General features: G+C 48.3%; 1 pseudogene; it reads left to right on the top strand.

Annotated features, from left to right (window-relative positions):
• Positions 1-18368, top strand: part of LOC138286903 (zinc finger protein 271-like) — a 166302-nt pseudogene that overhangs the window by 26390 nt on the left and 121544 nt on the right.

Raw genomic sequence — 18368 nt, 5'->3', positions numbered from 1 at the left:
AGGATCTTTACATGTCTCCTAGTTCAGCCTTAGTTTCTTTGCTATAGCTACCTTCTATCAGCCTTAGCTGCTAGAAACACCTCTTCTACACTGATAAGGGATAACTGGACCTGGCACAAGGTCTAAGTACCTCTTGTACCCACTACAAACCAGGCCAGCCTCCTACATTGGTTGTGCAGCGGTGGGATAAGTACTTGTAACTACTTACCACTTTGTCATTTTGTTCTTTTCATAAGAGAAAAATATACAAACAAGTTCAGTGTATGTACACCTAACCAAAAAGTTTTGCTTTTCTTTTCTTACACTCTCTGCTAAGTGCTGAAAAGTACTTCTAAACTTTAAAAAGTTTCCAAAAAGTTTGAAAACGTTTTTTTTCCTGTTCTTTAAAAAGTCCTAAAACTTTTTCTCTCTTCTATCTGTCTCTAAACCTCATTCTATCATGTCTGATGTAGGTACTGCTCTTAAATTAGTCAACACAACTTATGACAATTTAAACTTCACGAGCCTAAGGAGTATCTGCATTGATAGAGGTTTAGTGGTAGGAAAGAACCCTTCTAGAGAATTTCTGTATAGCATACTCATAGAATGATAAGTCCCAAGGTGGCACTTCATCTGAGAAGTTAGTAGATAGCTCACACTCTGACTCAGAAGAACCCCTTGAGGGAGGTGTACAGGGATCTATTCCAAATCTGCCCCTTAGCAGACCCCCTAGCAATGTAGGAAGCATTAGGAGCTCTCATCATAGTAGGGATGCTTTTGTTCCAGAAGGCCAGGTTGTTAGAGTGCAAACTGTTAGGGACAGGTCTCCCTCTGTGAATTCCAATATTTCCTCAGTGCCTAAACATTCCCAACCCACCCACCCTGAAGACAACATGTTATAAAGGGAACTCAAAAAGATGAGAGTGGAAGAGACCAGGCTGAAGCTTAAACAGCAACAGCTGGCTCTAGACAGGGAATCCCTAGACCTGGAGAAGGAGAGACAGAGCTTGGGGTTTAGACCCCATGGTGGCAGCAGCAGTATTCCTGATAGTAATCCTGTGAGAGAGCATGATTCCAAGAATCCTCACTAGATAGTTCCCCCTTACAAGGAGGGGGATGACATGAACAAGTGGTTTGCTGCACTTGAGAGGGCCTGTATGGTACAGGGGTCCCTCAAAGGCAGTGGGCAACTATTCTATGGCTATCTTTCAATGGAAAGGGTAGGGATAGGCTCCTTACTGTGAGAGAAAGTGATGCCAATAATTTTGCAGTTTTAAAGGATGCACTCTTGGATGGATTTGGCTTAACCACTGAACAATACAGGATTAAGTTCAGAGACACCAGAAAAGAGTCCTCACGAGACTGGATAGACTTTGTTGACTGTTCAGTGAAGGCCTTGGAGGGGTGGTTACATGGCAGTAAAGTTTCTGCCTATGAAAGCCTGTATAATCTTATTCTGAGAGAGCATATTCTGAATAACTGTGTGTCTGACTTGTTACACCAATATCTAGTGGACTCAGATCTGACCTCTCCCCAAGAATTGGGAAAGAAGGCAGACAAATGGGTCAGAACAAGAGTGAACAGAAAAGTTCATACAGGGGGTGACAAGGATGGCAAGAAGGATGGTAAGTCTTCTGACAAGGGTGGGGACAAAAGTAAAACTAAGTCTTCATCAGGCCCTGTGAGAAAGTAGCCTCTTTCTAGCCTTGTTACCCCCACTTTAGGCCTGTTTGTGAGTTTATGTCAGGGTGTTTTCACTGTCTCACTGGGATCCTGCCAGCCAGGGCCCAGTGCTCATAGTGAAAACCCTATGTTTTCAGTATGTTTGTTATGTGTCACTGGGACCCTGCTAGTCAGGACCCCAGTGCTCATAAGTTTGTGGCCTATATGTATGTGTTCCCTGTGTAGTGCCTAACTGTCTCACTGAGGCTCTGCTAACCAGAACCTCAGTGGTTATGCTCTCTCATTTCTTTCAAATTGTCACTAACAGGCTAGTGACCAATTTTACCAATTTACATTGGCTTTCTGGAACACCCTTATAATTCCCTAGTATATGGTACTGAGGTACCCAGGGTATTGGGGTTCCAGGAGATCCCTATGGGCTGCAGCATTTCTTTTGCCACCCATAGGGAGCTCTGACAATTCTTACACAGGCCTGCCACTGCAGCCTGAGTGAAATAACGTCCACGTTATTTCACAGCCATTTTACACTGCACTTAAGTAACTTATAAGTCACCTATATGTCTAACCTTTACCTGGTAAAGGTTAGGTGCAAAGTTACTAAGTGTGAGGGCACCCTGGCACTAGCCAAGGTGCCCCCACATTGTTCAGAGCCAATTCCCTGAACTTTGTGAGTGCGGGGACACCATTACACGCGTGCACTACATATAGGTCACTATATGGTAACTCCGAATATGGCCATGTAACATGTCTAAGATCATGGAATGGACCCCTCTATGCCATCCTGGCATTATTGGGACAATTCCATGATCCCAGTGGTCTGTAGCTCAGACCCTGGTACTGCCAAACTGCCTTTCCCGGGGTTTCACTGCAGCTGCTGCTGCTGCCAACCCCTCAGACAGGTTTCTGCCCTCCTGGGGTCAAGCCAGGCTTGTCCCAGGATGGCAGAACAAAGGACTTCCTCTGAGAGAGGGTGTTACACCCTCTCCCTTTGGAAAATGGTGTGAAGGCAGGGGAGGGGTAGCCTCCCCAGCCTCTGGAAATGCTTTCTTGGGCACAGATGTGCCCAATTCTGCATAAGCCAGTCTACACCGGTTCAGGGACCCCTTAGCCCCTGCTCTGGCGCGAAACTGGACAAAGGAAAGGGGAGTGACCACTCCCCTGACCTGCACCTCCCCTGGGAGGTGTCCAGAGCTCCTCCAGTGTGCTCCAGACCTCTGCCATCTTGGAAACAGAGGTGCTGCTGGCACACTGGACTGCTCTGAGTGGCCAGTGCCACCAGGTGACGTCAGAGACTCCTTGTGATAGGCTCCTTCAGGTGTTAGTAGCCTCTCCTCTCTCCTAGGTAGCCAAACCCTCTTTTCTGGCTATTTAGGGTCTCTGTCTCTGGGGAAACTTTAGATAACGAATGCAAGAGCTCATCCGAGTTCCTCTGCATCTCTCTCTTCACCTTCTGATAAGGAATCGACTGCTGACCGCGCTGGAAGCCTGCAAACCTGCAACATAGTAGCAAAGACGACTACTGCAACTCTGTAACGCTGATCCTGCCGCCTTCTCGACTGTTTTCCTGCTTGTGCATGCTGTGGGGGTAGCCTGCCTCCTCTCTGCACCAGAAGCTCAGAAGAAATCTCCCGTGGGTCGACGGAATCTTCCCCCTGCAACCACAGGCACCAAAAAGCTGCATTACCGGTCCCTTGGGTCTCCTCTCAGCACGACGAGCGAGGTCCTTTGAATCCAGCAACTCTGTCCAAGAGACTGCCACAGTCCAGTGACTCTTCAGTCCGAGTTTGGTGGAGGTAAGTCCTTGCCTCCTCACTCCAGACTGCATTGTTGGTAACCGCGACTTTTGCAACTTCTCCGGCCCCTGTGCACTTCCGGCGGAAACCCTTTGTGCACAGCCAAGCCTGGGTCCACGGCACTCTAACCTGCATTGCACGACTTTCTAAGTTGGTCTGCGGCGACGTGGGACTCCTTTGTGCAACTTCGGCGAGCACCGGTTCACGCATCCTCGTAGTGCCTGTTTCTGGCACTTCTCCGGGTGCTACCTGCTTCAGAGAGGGCTCCTTGTCTTGCTCGACATCCCCTCTCTCTTCAGTCCAATTTGCGACCTCCTGGTCCCTCCTGGGCCCCAGCAGCGTCCAAAAACGCAAACCGCACGATTTGCAGCTAGCAAGGCTTGTTGGCATCCTTTCGGCGGGAAAACACTTCTGCACGACTCTCCAAGGCAAGAGGGATCCGTCCACCAAAGGCGAAGTCTCTAGCCCTTTTCGTTCCTGCAGAAACCTTTGCTTCTTCTGTCCAGTCGAAGCTTCTTTGCACCCACAGCTGGCATTTCCTGGGCATTTGCCCATCTCCGACTTGCTTGTGACTTTTGGACTTGGTCCCCTTGTTCCACAGGTACCCTAGATTGGAAATCCACAGTTGTTGCATTGTTGGTTTGTGTCTTTCCTGCATTATTCCTCTATTACGACTTCTTTGTCTCTTGGGGAACTTCAGTGCACTTTGCACTCACTTTTCAGGGTCTTGGGGAGGGCTAGTTTTCTAACTCTCACTATTTTCTAATAGTCCCAGCGACCCTCTACAAGGTCACATAGGTTTGGGGTCCATTCGTGGTTCGCATTCCACTTTTGGAGTATATGGTTTGTGTTGCCCCTATCCCTATGTGTCTCCATTGCATCCTATTGTAACTATACATTGTTTGCACTGTTTTCTAAGACTATACTGCATATTGTTAGTACTGTGTACATATAACTTGTGTATATTTGCTATCCTCACTCTGAGGGTACACTCTGAGATACTGTGACATATTGTCATTAAAAATAAAGTACCTTTATTTTTAGTATAACTGTGTATTGTGTTTTCTTATGGTATTGTGCAAGTGACACTTGTGGTACTGTAGTAGCTTCACACGTCTCCTAGTTCAGCCTAAGCTGCTCTGCTAAGCTACCATTATCTATCAGCCTAAGCTGCTAGACACCCTATACACTAATAAGGGATACCTGGGCCTGGTGCAAGGTGTAAGTACCCCTTGGTACTCACTACAAGCCAGTCCAGCCTCCTACAGGCCCACAAAAACACTCTGGTGGGGATGGTGGGTCCAAATCCTCTTCAAATCAATTAATAAAGCCTTGGTGTTATTTATGTAAAGTAAAAGGCCATTGGACAACTGATGCCAGTTGTCCAAAGAAAAACACCAAACCTCCCACTACTACAACCCCTACTGCAACCTCTAGTGCCCCTAGAAATACCAGTGGTGGTGGGAGCAAACCTACTAATAGCCAATCCAAGGGAGTAGCTGGGCTCACTTTTGGTAATTTAGTTGGGGTTGGTCTTGTTAGGGAGACCACAGAGGCTGTGCTAGTCTCTGAAGGTGCCATTGATTTGGCCACCTTGGTTGCTTGTCCCCTTCATATGGATAAGTACAAGCAACTTCCCCTAATAAATGGTGTTGAGGTTCAGGCCTACAGGGACACAGGTGCCAGTGTTACCATGGTAATAGAGAAACTGGTACACCCTGAACAACACCTACTTGGTCACCAGTACCAAGTGACAGACACTCATAACAACACTCTTAGCCACCCTATGGCTGTTGTGAATCTCAACCGGGGGGGGAGGGGTTTACTGGTCCAAAGGAAATTGTGGTTGCTTCAGATTCACGTGTAGACTGTGTACTAGGAAATGATTTAGAGACATCAGCTTGGGCAGAAGTGGAGTTGGAGGCTCGTGCAGCAATGCTGGGCATTCCTGGGCATATTTTTGCTTCGACAAGGGCTCTGGCCAAAAAGCAAAAAGGACAGGGTGACGTGGATCCTGGAACAATGGACCAAGTGCTCCCGAAAGCTAGGGGTAGCAAGGGTAAATCCCTACCCACTATCCCTCCCTCTACAGATGATTCTCCTTCTGAGAAAGAAGAATTTCCTCCCTGTTCAGAACCTTCACTAGATGAGCTCGCAGCAGACACTGCTGAGCTTTTGGGTGGAGGGGGGCCTGCCAGGGAAGAGCTGAGTGTGGCACAGCAATCCTATCCTACATTAGAGGGTCTCAGACAGCAAGCTGTCAAGCAGCAAAATGGGGATGTCAGTGACTCACATAGAGTTTACTGGGAGGACAGCCTCTTGTACACAGAGGCAAGGGACCCAAAACCTGGAGCAGCCAGGAGATTGGTCATTCCCTTGCAGTACAGAGAGTTCCTCCTAATTCTGGCACATGACATTCCTTTGGCTGGGCATTTGGGCCAGATTAAAACATGGGAAAGGCTTGTCCCCCTGTTTCACTGGCCTAGGATGTCAGAAGACACAAAAGATTTTTGCAAGTCTTGCGTGACCTGCCAAGCTTGTGGCAAGACCGGTGGCACTCCAAACGCTCCCCTTATTCCACTACCTGTGGTTGGGGTTCCCTTTGAAAGGGTAGGGGTTGACATAGTTGGCCCCCTTGACCCTCCTACTGCTTCAGGCAATAGTTTTATCTTGGCGGTAGTGGACCATGCCACAAGATATCCTGAATCAATTCCTCTAAGGACCACTACAGCACCTGCAGTGGCAAAAGCCCTCCTGGGAATCTTTTCCAGGGTGGGTTTTCCAAAAGAGGTTGTGTCAGACAGGGGTAGCAACTTTATGTCTGCATACTTTAAGGCCATGTGGAAGGAATGTGGTGTAACATACAAATTCACCACACCTTATCATCCACAAACAAATGGACTGGTAGAGAGGTTTAATAAAACTCTCAAAGGAATGATAATGGGACTCCCTGAAAAACTCAGGAGGAGATGGGATGTCCTATTACCTTGCCTCATTTTTGCTTACAGGGAGGTACCCCAGAAAGGAGTGGGCTTCAGCCCCTTTGAACTCCTCTTTGGGCACCCTGTAAGAGGTCCCCTAACACTTGTGAAGGAGGGTTGGGAACAACCTTTAAAAGCTCCAAAGCAAGACATAGTGGACTATGTACTCTGCCTAAGATCCAGAATAACTGAGTACATGAAAAAGGCCAGTAGAAAAAATCAAGCCAGCCAAGAGCTCCAAAAGCAATGGCATGACCAGAAGGCTGTTCTGATTCAGTACCAACCAGGACAGAAGGTGTGGATATTGGAGCATGTGGCCCCAAGAGCACTCCAGGACAAATGGAGTGGACCCAATCTAATTGTTGAAAAGAAGGGCGGGGTCCCCTACTTGGTTGACCTGGGCACTGCCAGGAGTCCCCTTAGGGTGCTCCATGTCAACCGCCTAAAACCCTACTATGACAGGGCTGATCTCACCCTGCACATAGCAACAGGTGAAGGACAGGAAGAAGAGAGTGACCCTCTCCCTGATCTCTTCTCTTCCACTGAAGATGATGCTTTAGTGGAAGGTGTAATTTTTGCAGACTGTCTTACTGCTGAGCAGAAAGACAACTGCATAAATCTCCTTGGTTAGTTTTCTGAACTCTTTTCAACTGTGCCAGGCACCACACCTTGGTGTGAACACTCAATTGATACTGGAGATAGCTTCCCTGTCAAAAGTAAAATCTATAGGCAGCCTGACCATGGCAGGGACTGCATAAAGCAAGAAGTTCAGAAAATGCTGGAACTTGGAGTGGTTGAACATTCTGAAAGCCCATGGGCCTCTCCTGTGGTGCTTGTACCAAAGCCTCACTTAAAAGATGGAAAAGGGGAGATGAGGTTTTGTGTAGATTACAGAGGTCTCAACCAGGTAACAAAAACTGATGCTCACCCTATACCTAGGGCAGATGAGCTCATAGATACACTGGCTTCTGCCAAGTATCTAAGTACCTTTGATTTGACTGCAGGGTATTGGCAGATCAAATTGTCAGAGGATGCTAAAGCAAAAACTGCATTTTTGACTATTGGAGGGCACTACCAATTCACAGTAATGCCCTTTGGTTTGAAAAATGCACCTGACACTTTTCAGAGGTTGGTGAATACAGTCCTGCAAGGGTTGGAGCCTTTTAGTGCAGCATATCTGGACGATATAGCTGTCTTTAGCTTCACCTCGGATGATCACCTGGTCCACCTGTGGAAAGTTTTGGAGGCCCTTCAAAAGGCAGGCCTCACTATCAAGGCTTCAAATTGCCAGATAGGGCAGGGGAAAGTGGTTTATCTGGGACACCTGGTAGGTGGAGAACAGATTGCACCACTTCAGGGGAACCTTCCAGACAATCATGGATTGGGTTCCCCCTACAACTCAGACCCAGGTGAGAGCCTTCCTAGGCCTCACTGTGTATTACAGGAGATTCATTAAAAACTATGGCTCCATTGCAGCCCCACTTAATGATCTCACTAGTAAGAAGATGCCTAAAAAGTTATTGTGGACCGCTAGCTGTCAGAAAGCTTTTGAGGAGCTCAAACAGGCCATGTGCACTGCACCTGTCCTAAAAAGCCCATGTTACTCCAAGAAATTCATTGTTCAAACTGATGCACCTGAATTAGGGGTAGGGGCAGTCTTATCACAACTTAACTCTGAGGGCCAGGATCAACCAGTAGCTTTCATCAGCAGAAGGTTGATCCCTAGAGAAAAGCGTTGGTCTGCCATTGAGAGGGAGGCCTTTGCTGTGGTCTGGCACTGAAGAAATTGAGGCCATATCTGTTTGGCACTCACTTCATTGTTCAGACAGACCACAAACCTCTACTTTGGCTAAAACAAATGAAAGGTGAAAATCCTAAATTGTTGAGGTGGTCCATATCTCTACAGGGAATGGACTATACAGTGGAACATAGACCTGGGAGTACCCACTCCAATGCAGATGGACTCTCCAGATATTTCCACTTAGACAATGAAGACTCATCAGGTCATGGCTAGTCTTATTGTCCTTCGTTTGGGGGGGTTGTGTAGGAAAGTACCATCTTGCCTCGCATGTTACCCCCATATTTCACTGTATATATGTTGTTTTAGTCTACGTGACACTGGGACCCTGCCAGGCAGGGCCCCAGTGCTCATAAGTATGTGCCCTGTATGTGTTCCCTGTGTGATGACTAACTGTCTCACTGAGGCTCTGCTAACCTGAACCTCAGTGGTTATGCTCTCTCTGCTTTCCAAATTGTCACTAACAGGCTAGTGACCAATTTCACCAATTCACATTGGCATTCTGGAACACCCTTATAATTCCCTAGTATATGGTACTGAGGTACCCAGGGTATTGGGGTTCCAGGAGATCCCTATGGGCTGCAGCATTTCTTTGCCACCCATAGGGAGATCTGACAATTCTTACACAGGCCTGGCAGTGCAGCCTGAGTGAAATAACGTCCACGTTATTTCACAGCCATTTACCACTGCACTTAAGTAACTTATAATTCACCTAAATGTCTAACCTTCACCTGGTGAAGGTTGGGTGCAAAGTTACTTAGTGTGAGGGCACCCTGGCACTAGCCAAGGTGCCCCCACATCGTTCAGGGCAAATTCCCCGGACTTTGTGAGTGCGGGGACACCATTACACGTGTGCACTGTACATAGGTATCTACCTATGTACAGCGGCACAATGGTAACTCCGAACATGGCCATGTAATATGTCTAAGATCATGGAATTGTCACTCCAATGCCATCCTGGCATTGGGGGGACAATTCCATGATCCCCCGGGTCTCTAGCACAGAACCCGGGTACTGCCAAACTGCCTTTCCGGGGTTTTCACTGCAGCTGCTGCTGCTGCCAACCCCTCAGACAGGTTTCTGCCTTCCTGGGGTCCAGGCAGGCCTGGCCCAGGAAGGCAGAACAAAGGACTTCCTCTGAGAGAGGGTGTTACACCCTCTCCCTTTGGAAATAGGTGTCAGGGCTGGAGAGGAGTAGCCTCCCCCAGCCTCTGGAAATGCTTTGATGGGCACAGATGGTGCCCATCTCTGCATAAGCCAGTCTACACCGGTTCAGGGATCCCCCAGCCCTACTCTGGCGCTAAACTGGACAAAGGAAAGGGGAGTGACCACTCCCTTGACCTGCACCTCCCAGGGGAGGTGCCCAGAGCTCCTCCAGCGTGCCCCAGACCTCTGCCATCTTGTATTCAGAGGTGTGCTGGCACACTGGACTGCTCTGAGTGGCCAGTGCCAGCAGGTGATGTCAGAGACTCCTTCTGATAGGCTCTTACCTTACTTACTAGCCTATCCTCCTTCCTAGGTAGCCAAACCTCCTTTTCTGGCAATTTAGGGTCTCTGCTTTGGGGAATTCTTCAGATACCGAATGCAAGAGCTCACCAGACTTCCTCAGCATCTCCCTCTTCACCTTCTGCCAAAGGATCGACCGCTGACTGCCTAGGACGCCTGCAAAACCGCAACAAAGTAGCAAAGACGATTACTGCAAGCTTGTATCGCTTCGTCCTGCCGGATTTCTCACCTGTTTCCTGGTGGTGCATGCTCTGGGGGTAGCCTGCCTCCTTCTTGCACCAGGAGCTCTGAAGAAATCTCCCGTGGGTCGACGGAATCTTCCCCCTGCAACCGCAGGCAACAAAATACTGCATCACCGGTCCTCTGGTTCCCCTCTCAGCACGATGAGCATGATACCTGGAACTCAGCAACTCTGTCCAAGTGACTCCCACAGTCCAGTGACTCTTCAGTCCAAGTTTGGTGGAGGTAAGTCCTTGCCTCCCTACGCTAGACTGCATTGCTGGGTACCGCGTGATTTGCAGCTGCTCCGGCTCCTGTGCACTCTTCCAGGGTTTCCTTCATGCACAGCCAATCCTGGGTGCCTGACACTCTAACCTGCAGTGCACAATCTTCTGAGTTGTCCTCTGGCGTCGTGGGACTCCCTTTTGTGACTTCGGGTAGACTCCGGTTCACTCCTCTTGTAAGTGCCTGTTCCGGTACTTTTGCGGGTGCTGCCTGCTTCTGTGAGGGCTCCCTGACTTGCTGGGCGCCCCCTCTGTCTCCTCATCCAAGTGGCGACATCCTGGTCCCTCCTGGGCCACAGCAGCATCCAAAAACCCTAACCGTGACCCTTGCAACTAGCAAGGCTTGTTTGCGGTCTTTCTGCGTGGGAACACTTCTGCAAGCTTCTTCACGACGTGAGACATCCATCCTCCAAAGGGGAAGTTCCTAGTCCTCTTCGTTCTTGCAGAACACAAAGCTTCTTCCATCCGGTGGCAGCTTCCTTGCACGCTCAGCTGGCATTTCCTGGGCTCCTGCCCACTCTCGACACTGTCATTCATTCATTCATAGTATTTATAAAGCGCGCTATGTACCCGTCAGGGTTTCGAGGCGCTGAGGGGGGGGGGGAAGGGGGGGGAGCGCTGCTGAGTTAGCGGTCGAAGAGCCAGGTCTTGAGGAGCCTTCTGAATGCGAGGAGGTCCTGGGTCTGGCGAAGAGATGTGGGGAGAGAGTTCCAGGTCTTGGCGGCGAGGAAGGAGAATGATCTGCCACCGGATGTCTTGCGCTGGATTCGGGGTACGATGGCGAGGGCGAGGTTGGTGGATCGGAGTTGACGTGTTGGAGTGTAGAAGTTAAGTCTGGTGTTGAGGTAGGAGGGTCCGGTGTTGTGAAGTGCCTTGTGAGCGTGGGTCAGGAGTTTAAAGGTGATCCTCTTGTCTACTGGGAGCCAGTGGAGTTCCTTTAGGTGAGGGGAGATGTGACTTCGGCGGGGTATGTCGAGGATCAGTCGGGCGGAGGCATTTTGGATACGTTGGAGTCGTTTGATGTCTTTGGTTGGGATGCCTGTGTAGAGTGCGTTGCCGTAGTCAAGTCTGCTGCTGACGAGGGCCTGGGTCACCGTCTTTCTGGTTTCTGTTGGAATCCACTTGAAGATTCTGCGGAGCATTCGAAGGGTGTTGAAACAGGAGGAGGAGACGGCGCTGACCTGTTTGGACATGGTGAGGGTGGAATCTGTCGCGATTCTTGGACTTGGTCCCCTTGTCTTACAGGTACTCAGGTCCGGAAATCCACTGTTGTTGCATTGCTGGTGTTGGTCTTCCTTGCAGAATCCCCCTATCACGACTTCTGTGCTCTCTGGGGGTTGTAGGTGCACTTTACACCTACCTTACAGGGTCTTAGGATGGGCTATTTTTCTAACCCTCACTGTTTTCTTACAGTCCCAGTGACCCTCTACAAGCTCACATAGGTTTGGGATCCATTCGTGGTTCGCATTCCACTTTTGGAGTATATGGTTTGTGTTGCCCCTATACCTATGTGCTCCTATTGCAATCTATTGTAACTTTACACTGCTTGCATTACTTCATTTTGCTATTACTGCATATTTTTGGTATTGTGTACATATATCTTGTGTATATTTGTCATCCTCATACTGAGGGTACTCACTAAGATACTTTTGGCATTTTGTCATAAAAATAAAGTACCTTTATTTTTAGTATATCTGTGTATTGTGTTTTCTTATGATGTTGTGCATTTGACACCAGTGGTATAGTAGGAGCTTTACATGTCTCCTAGTTCAGCCTAAGCTGCTTTGCTATAGCTACCTTCTATCAGCCTTAGCTGCTAGAAACACCTCTTCTACACTAATAAGGGATAACTGGACCTGGCACAAGGTGTAAGTACCTCTGGTACCCACTACAAGCCAGGCCAGCATCCTACATTGGTTGTGCAGCGGTGGGATAAGTACTTGTAACTACTTACCACTTTGTCATTTTGTACTTTTCATAAGAGAAAAATATACAAACAAGTTCAGTGTATGTACACCTAACCAAAAGTTTTGCTTTCCTTCTCTTACACTCTCTGCTAAATGCTGAAAAGTAGTTCTAAACTTTAAAAAGTTTCCAAAAAGTTTGAAAAAGTTTTTTTTCCTGTTCTTTAAAAAGTCCTAAAACTTTTTATCTCTTCTATCTGTCTCTAAACCTCATTCTATCATGTCTGATGTAGGTACTGCTCTTAAATTAGTCAACACAACTTATGACAATTTAAACTTCAAGAGCCTAAGGAGTCTCTGCATTGATAGAGGTTTAGTGGTAGGAAAGAACCCGTCTAGAGAATTTCTGTATAACATGCTCATTGAGAATGATAAGTCCCAAGTTGACACTTCATCTGAGAAGTTAGTAGATAGCTCACACTGTGACTCAGAAGAACCTCTTGAGGGAGGTGTACAGGGTTCTCTTCCAAATCTGCCCCTTAGCAGACCACCTAGCAATGTTAGTAGCAATAGGAGCTCCCATCATAGTAGGGATGCTTTTGTTCCTGAAGGCCAGGTTGTTAGAGTGCACACTGTTAGGGACAGGTCTCCCTCTGTGAATTCCAATATTTACTCAGTGTCTAAACATTCCCAACCCACCCACCTTGGAGACAACATGTTATAAAGGGAACTCAAAAAGATGAGAGTGGAAGAGACCAGGCTGAAGCTTAAACAGCAAATGCTGGCTCTAGACGGGGAATCCCTAGACCTGGAGAAGGAGAGACAGAGTATGGGGTTTGGACCCCATGGTGGCAGCAGCTGTATTCCTGATAGTAATCCTGTGAGAGAGCATGATTCCAAGAATCTACACAAGATAATTCCCCCTTACAAGGAGGGGGATGACATTAACAAGTGGTTTGCTGCACTTGAGAGGGCCTGTATGGTACAGGGGGTCCCTCAAAGGCAGTGGGCTGCTATTCTATGGCTATCTTTCAATGGAAAGGGTAGGGATAGGCTCCTTACTGTAAGAGAAAGTGATGCCAATAATTTTGCAGTTTTGAAGGATGCACTCTTGGATGGGTTTGGCTTAACCACTGAACAATACAGGATTACGTTCAGAGACACCAGAAAAGAGTCCTCACAAGACTGGATAGACTTTGTAGACTGTTCAGTGAAGGCTTTGGAGGGGTGGTTACTTGGCAGTAAATTTTCTGACTATGAAAGCCTGTACAATCTTATTCTGAGAGAGCATATTCTGAATAACTGTGTGTCTGACTTGTTATACCAATATCTAGTGGACTCAGATCTGACCTCTCCCCAAGAATTGGGAAAGAAGGCAGACAAATGGGTCAGAACAAGAGTGAACAGAAAAGTTCATACAGGGGGTGACAAGGATTGTAAGTCTTCTGACAAGAGTGGGGACAAAAGTAAAACTAAGTCTTCATCAGGCCCACAAAAACACTCTGGTGGGGATGGTGGGTCCAAATCCTCTTCAAATCAATAAAAAAAGCCTTGGTGTTATTTATGTAAAGTAAAAGGCCATTGGACAACTGATGCCAGTTGTCCCAAGAAAAACACCAAACCTCCCACTACCACAACCCCTACTGCAACCTCTAGTGCCCCTAGAAATACCAGTGGTGGTGGGAGCAAACCTACTAATAGCCAATCCAAGGGAGTAGCTGGGCTCACTTTTGGTAATTTAGTTGGGGTTGGTCTTGTTAGGGAGACCACAGAGGCTGTGCTAGTCTCTGAAGGTGCCATTGATTTGGCCACCTTGGTTGCTTGTCCCCTTCATATGGATAAGTACAAGCAACTTCCCCTAATAAATGGTGTTGAGGTTCAGGCCTACAGGGACACAGGTGCCAGTGTTACCATGGTAATAGAGAAACTGGTACACCCTGAACACCACCTACTTGGTCACCAGTACCAAGTGACAGACACTCATAACAACACTCTTAGCCACCCCATGGCTGTTGTGAATCTCAACTGGGGGGTGAGGGGTTTACTGGTCCAAAGAAAATTGTGGTTGCTTCAGATTTACGTGTAGACTGTGTACTAGGAAATGATTTAGAGACATCAGCTTGGGCAGAAGTGGAGTTGGGGGCTCGTGCAGCAATGCTGGGCATTCCTGGGCATATTTTTGCTTCGACAAGGGCTCTGGCCAAAAAGCAAAAAGGACAGGGTGACGTGGATCCTGGAACAATGGACCAAGTGCTCCCGAAAGCTAGGGGTAGCAAGGGTAAATCCCTACCCACTATCCCTCCCTCTACAGATGATTCTCCTTCTGAGAAAGAAGAATTTCCTCCCTGTTCAGAACCTTCACTAGATGAGCTCGCAGCAGACACTGCTGAGCTTTTGGGTGGAGGGGGGCCTGCCAGGGAAGAGCTGAGTGTGGCACAGCAATCCTATCCTACATTAGAGGGTCTCAGACAGCAAGCTGTCAAGCAGCAAAATGGGGATGTCAGTGACTCACATAGAGTTTACTGGGAGGACAACCTCTTGTACACAGAGGCAAGGGACCCAAAACCTGGAGCAGCCAGGAGATTGGTCATTCCCTTGCAGTACAGAGAGTTCCTCCTAATTCTGGCACATGACATTCCTTTGGCTGGGCATTTGGGCCAGATTAAAACATGGGAAAGGCTTGTCCCCCTGTTTCACTGGCCTAGGATGTCAGAGGACGCAAAAGATTTTTGCAAGTCTTGCGTGACCTGCCAAGCCAGTGGCAAAACTGGTGGCACTCCAAAGGCTCCCCTTATTCCACTACCTGTGGTTGGGGTTCCCTTTGAAAGGGTAGGGGTTGACATAGTTGGCCCCCTTGACCCTCCTACTGCTTCAGGCAATAGGTTTATCTTGGCAGTAGTGGACCATGCCACAAGATATCCTGAATCAATTCCTCTAAGGACCACTACAGCACCTGCAGTGGCAAAAGCCCTCCTGGGAATCTTTTCCAGGGTGGGTTTTCCAAAAGAGGTTGTATCAGACAGGGGTAGCAACTTTATGTCTGCATACTTTAAGGCCATGTGGAAGGAATGTGGTGTAACATACAAATTCACCACACCTTATCATCCACAAACAAATGGACTGGTAGAGAGGTTTAATAAAACTCTCAAAGGAATGATAATGGGACTCCCTGAAAAACTCAGGAGGAGATGGGATGTCCTATTACCTTGCCTCCTTTTTGCTTACAGGGAGGTACCCCAGAAAGGAGTGGGCTTCAGCCCCTTTGAACTCCTCTTTGGGCACCCTGTAAGAGGTCCCCTAACACTTGTGAAGGAGGGTTGGGAACAACCTTTAAAAGCTCCAAAGCAAGACATAGTTGTAGGAGGCTGGACTGGCTTGTAGTGAGTACCAAGGGGTACTTACACCTTGCACCAGGCCCAGGTATCCCTTATTAGTGTATAGGGTGTCTAGCAGCTTAGGCTGATAGATAATGGTAGCTTAGCAGAGCAGCTTAGGCTGAACTAGGAGACGTGTGAAGCTACTACAGTACCACAAGTGTCACTTGCACAATACCATAAGAAAACACAATACACAGTTATACTAAAAATAAAGGTACTTTATTTTTATGACAATATGTCACAGTATCTCAGAGTGTACCCTCAGAGTGAGGATAGCAAATATACACAAGTTATATGTACACAGTACTAAAAATATGCAGTATAGTCTTAGAAAACAGTGCAAACAATGTATAGTTACAATAGGATGCAATGGAGACACATAGGGATAGGGGCAACACAAACCATATACTCCAAAAGTGGAATGCGAACCACGAATGGACCCCAAACCTATGTGACCTTGTAGAGGGTCGCTGGGACTATTAGAAAATAGTGAGAGTTAGAAAATTAGCCCTCCCCAAGACCCTGAAAAGTGAGTGCAAAGTGTACTGAAGTTCCCCAGAAGACAAAGAAGTCGTGATAGAGGAATAATGCAGGAAAGACACAAACCAACAATGCAACAACTGTGGATTTCCAATCTAGGGTACCTGTGGAACAAGGGGACCAAGTCCAAAAGTCACAAGCAAGTCAGAGATGGGCAGATGCCCAGGAAATGCCAGCTGCGGGTGCAAAGAAGCTTCTACTGGACAGAAGAAGCTGCGGTTTCTGCAGGAACTAAAAGGGCTAGAGACTTCCACTTTGGTGGACGGATCCCGCTCGCCTTTCGAGAGTCGTGCAGAAGTGTTTTCCCACCGAAAAGATGCTAACAAGCCTTGCTAGCTGCAAATTGTGCGGTTAGTGTTTTTGGACGCTGCTGAGGACCAGGAGGGACCAGGAGTTCGCAAATTGGACCAGGAGAGAGAGGAGACGTCGAGCAAGACAAGGAGCCCTCTCTGAAGCAGGTAATACCCGGAGAAGTGCCAGAAACGGGCACTACAAGGATGTGTGAAATGGTGCTTGCCAAAGTTGCACAAAGGGGTCCCACGTCGCCGGAGACCAACTTAGAAAGTCGTGCAGTGCAGGTTAGAGTGCCGTGGACCCAGTCTTGGCTGTGCACAAAGGATTTCCGCCGGAAGTGCACAGGGGCTGGAGAAGTTGCAAAAGTCGCGGTTACCAACAATGCAGTCTGGAGTGGGGAGGCAAGGACTTACCTCCACCAAACTTGGACTGAAGAGTCACTGGACTGTGGGAGTCACTTGGACAGAGTTGCTGGATTCAAGGGACCTCGCTCGTCATGCTGAGAGGAGAACCAAGGGACCGGTAATGCAGCTTTTTGGTGCCTGCGGTTGCAGGGGGAAGATTCCGTCGACCCACTGGAGATTTCTTCGGAGCTTCTGGTGCAGAGAGGAGGCAGACTACCCCCCACAGCATGCACAAGCTGGAAAACAGTTGAGAAGGCGGCAGGATCAGCGTTACAGAGTTGCAGTAGTCGTCTTTGCTACTTTGTTGCAGGTTTGCAGGCTTCCAGCGCGGTCAGCAGTCGATTCCTTATCAGAAGGTGAAGAGAGAGATGCAGAGGAACTCGGATGAGCTCTTGCATTCGTTATCTAAAGTTTTCCCAGAGACAGAGACCCTAAATAGCCAGAAAAGAGGGTTTGGCTACCTAGGAGAGAGGATAGGCTACTAACACCTGAAGGAGCCTATCAGAAGGAGTCTCTGACGTCACCTGGTGGCACAGGCCACTCAGAGCAGTCCAGTGTGCCAGCAGCACCTCTGTTTCCAAGATGGCAGAGGTCTGGAGCACACTGGAGGAGCTCTGGACACCTCCCAGGGGAGGTGCAGGTCAGGGGAGTGGTCACTCCCCTTTCCTTTGTCCAGTTTCGCGCCAGAGCAGGGGCTAAGGGGTCCCTGAACCGGTGTAGACTGGCTTATGCAGAATTGGGCACATCTGTGCCCAAGAAAGCATTTCCAGAGGCTGGGGGAGGCTACTCCTCCCCTGCCTTCACACCATTTTCCAAAGGGAGAGGGTGTAACACCCTCTCTCAGAGGAAGTCCTTTGTTCTGCCATCCTGGGACAAGCCTGGCTTGACCCCAGGGGGGCAGAAACCTGTCTGAGGGGTTGGCAGCAGCAGCAGCAGTAGTGAAACCCCAGGAAGGGCAGTTTGGCAGTACCAGGGTCTGTGCTACAGACCACTGGGATCATGGAATTGTCCCAATAATGCCATTATTGGAGTTACCATTGTGAAGCTACATATAGGTAGTGACCTATATGTAGTGCACGCGTGTAATGGTGTCCCCGCACTCACAAAGTTCAGGGAATTGGCTCTGAACAATGTGGGGGCACCTTGGCTAGTGCCAGGGTGCCCTCACACTTAGTAACTTTGCACCTAACCTTTACCAGGTAAAGGTTAGACATATAGGTGACTTATAAGTTACTTAAGTGCAGTGTAAAATGGCTGTGAAATAACGTGGACGTTATTTCACTCAGGCTGCAGTGGCAGGCCTGTGTAAGAATTGTCAGAGCTCCCGATGGGTGGCAAAAGAAATGCTGCAGCCCATAGGGATCTCCTGGAACCCCAATACCCTGGGTACCTCAGTACCATATACTAGGGAATTATAAGGGTGTTCCAGAAAGCCAATGTAAATTGGTAAAATTGGTCACTAGCCTGTTAGTGACAATTTGAAAGAAATGAGAGAGCATAACCACTGAGGTTCTGGTTAGCAGAGCCTCAGTGAGACATTTAGGCACTACACAGGGAACACATACATATAGGCCACAAACTTATGAGCACTGGGGTCCTGACTAGC

Source organism: Pleurodeles waltl, chromosome 4_1 (assembly GCF_031143425.1).
Source record: "Pleurodeles waltl isolate 20211129_DDA chromosome 4_1, aPleWal1.hap1.20221129, whole genome shotgun sequence".
In the NCBI taxonomy this organism is placed as follows: Eukaryota; Metazoa; Chordata; class Amphibia; order Caudata; family Salamandridae; genus Pleurodeles; species Pleurodeles waltl.
Note: the sequence above shows the minus strand (reverse complement) of the source record. Positions and strands in the feature narration are given on the sequence as shown.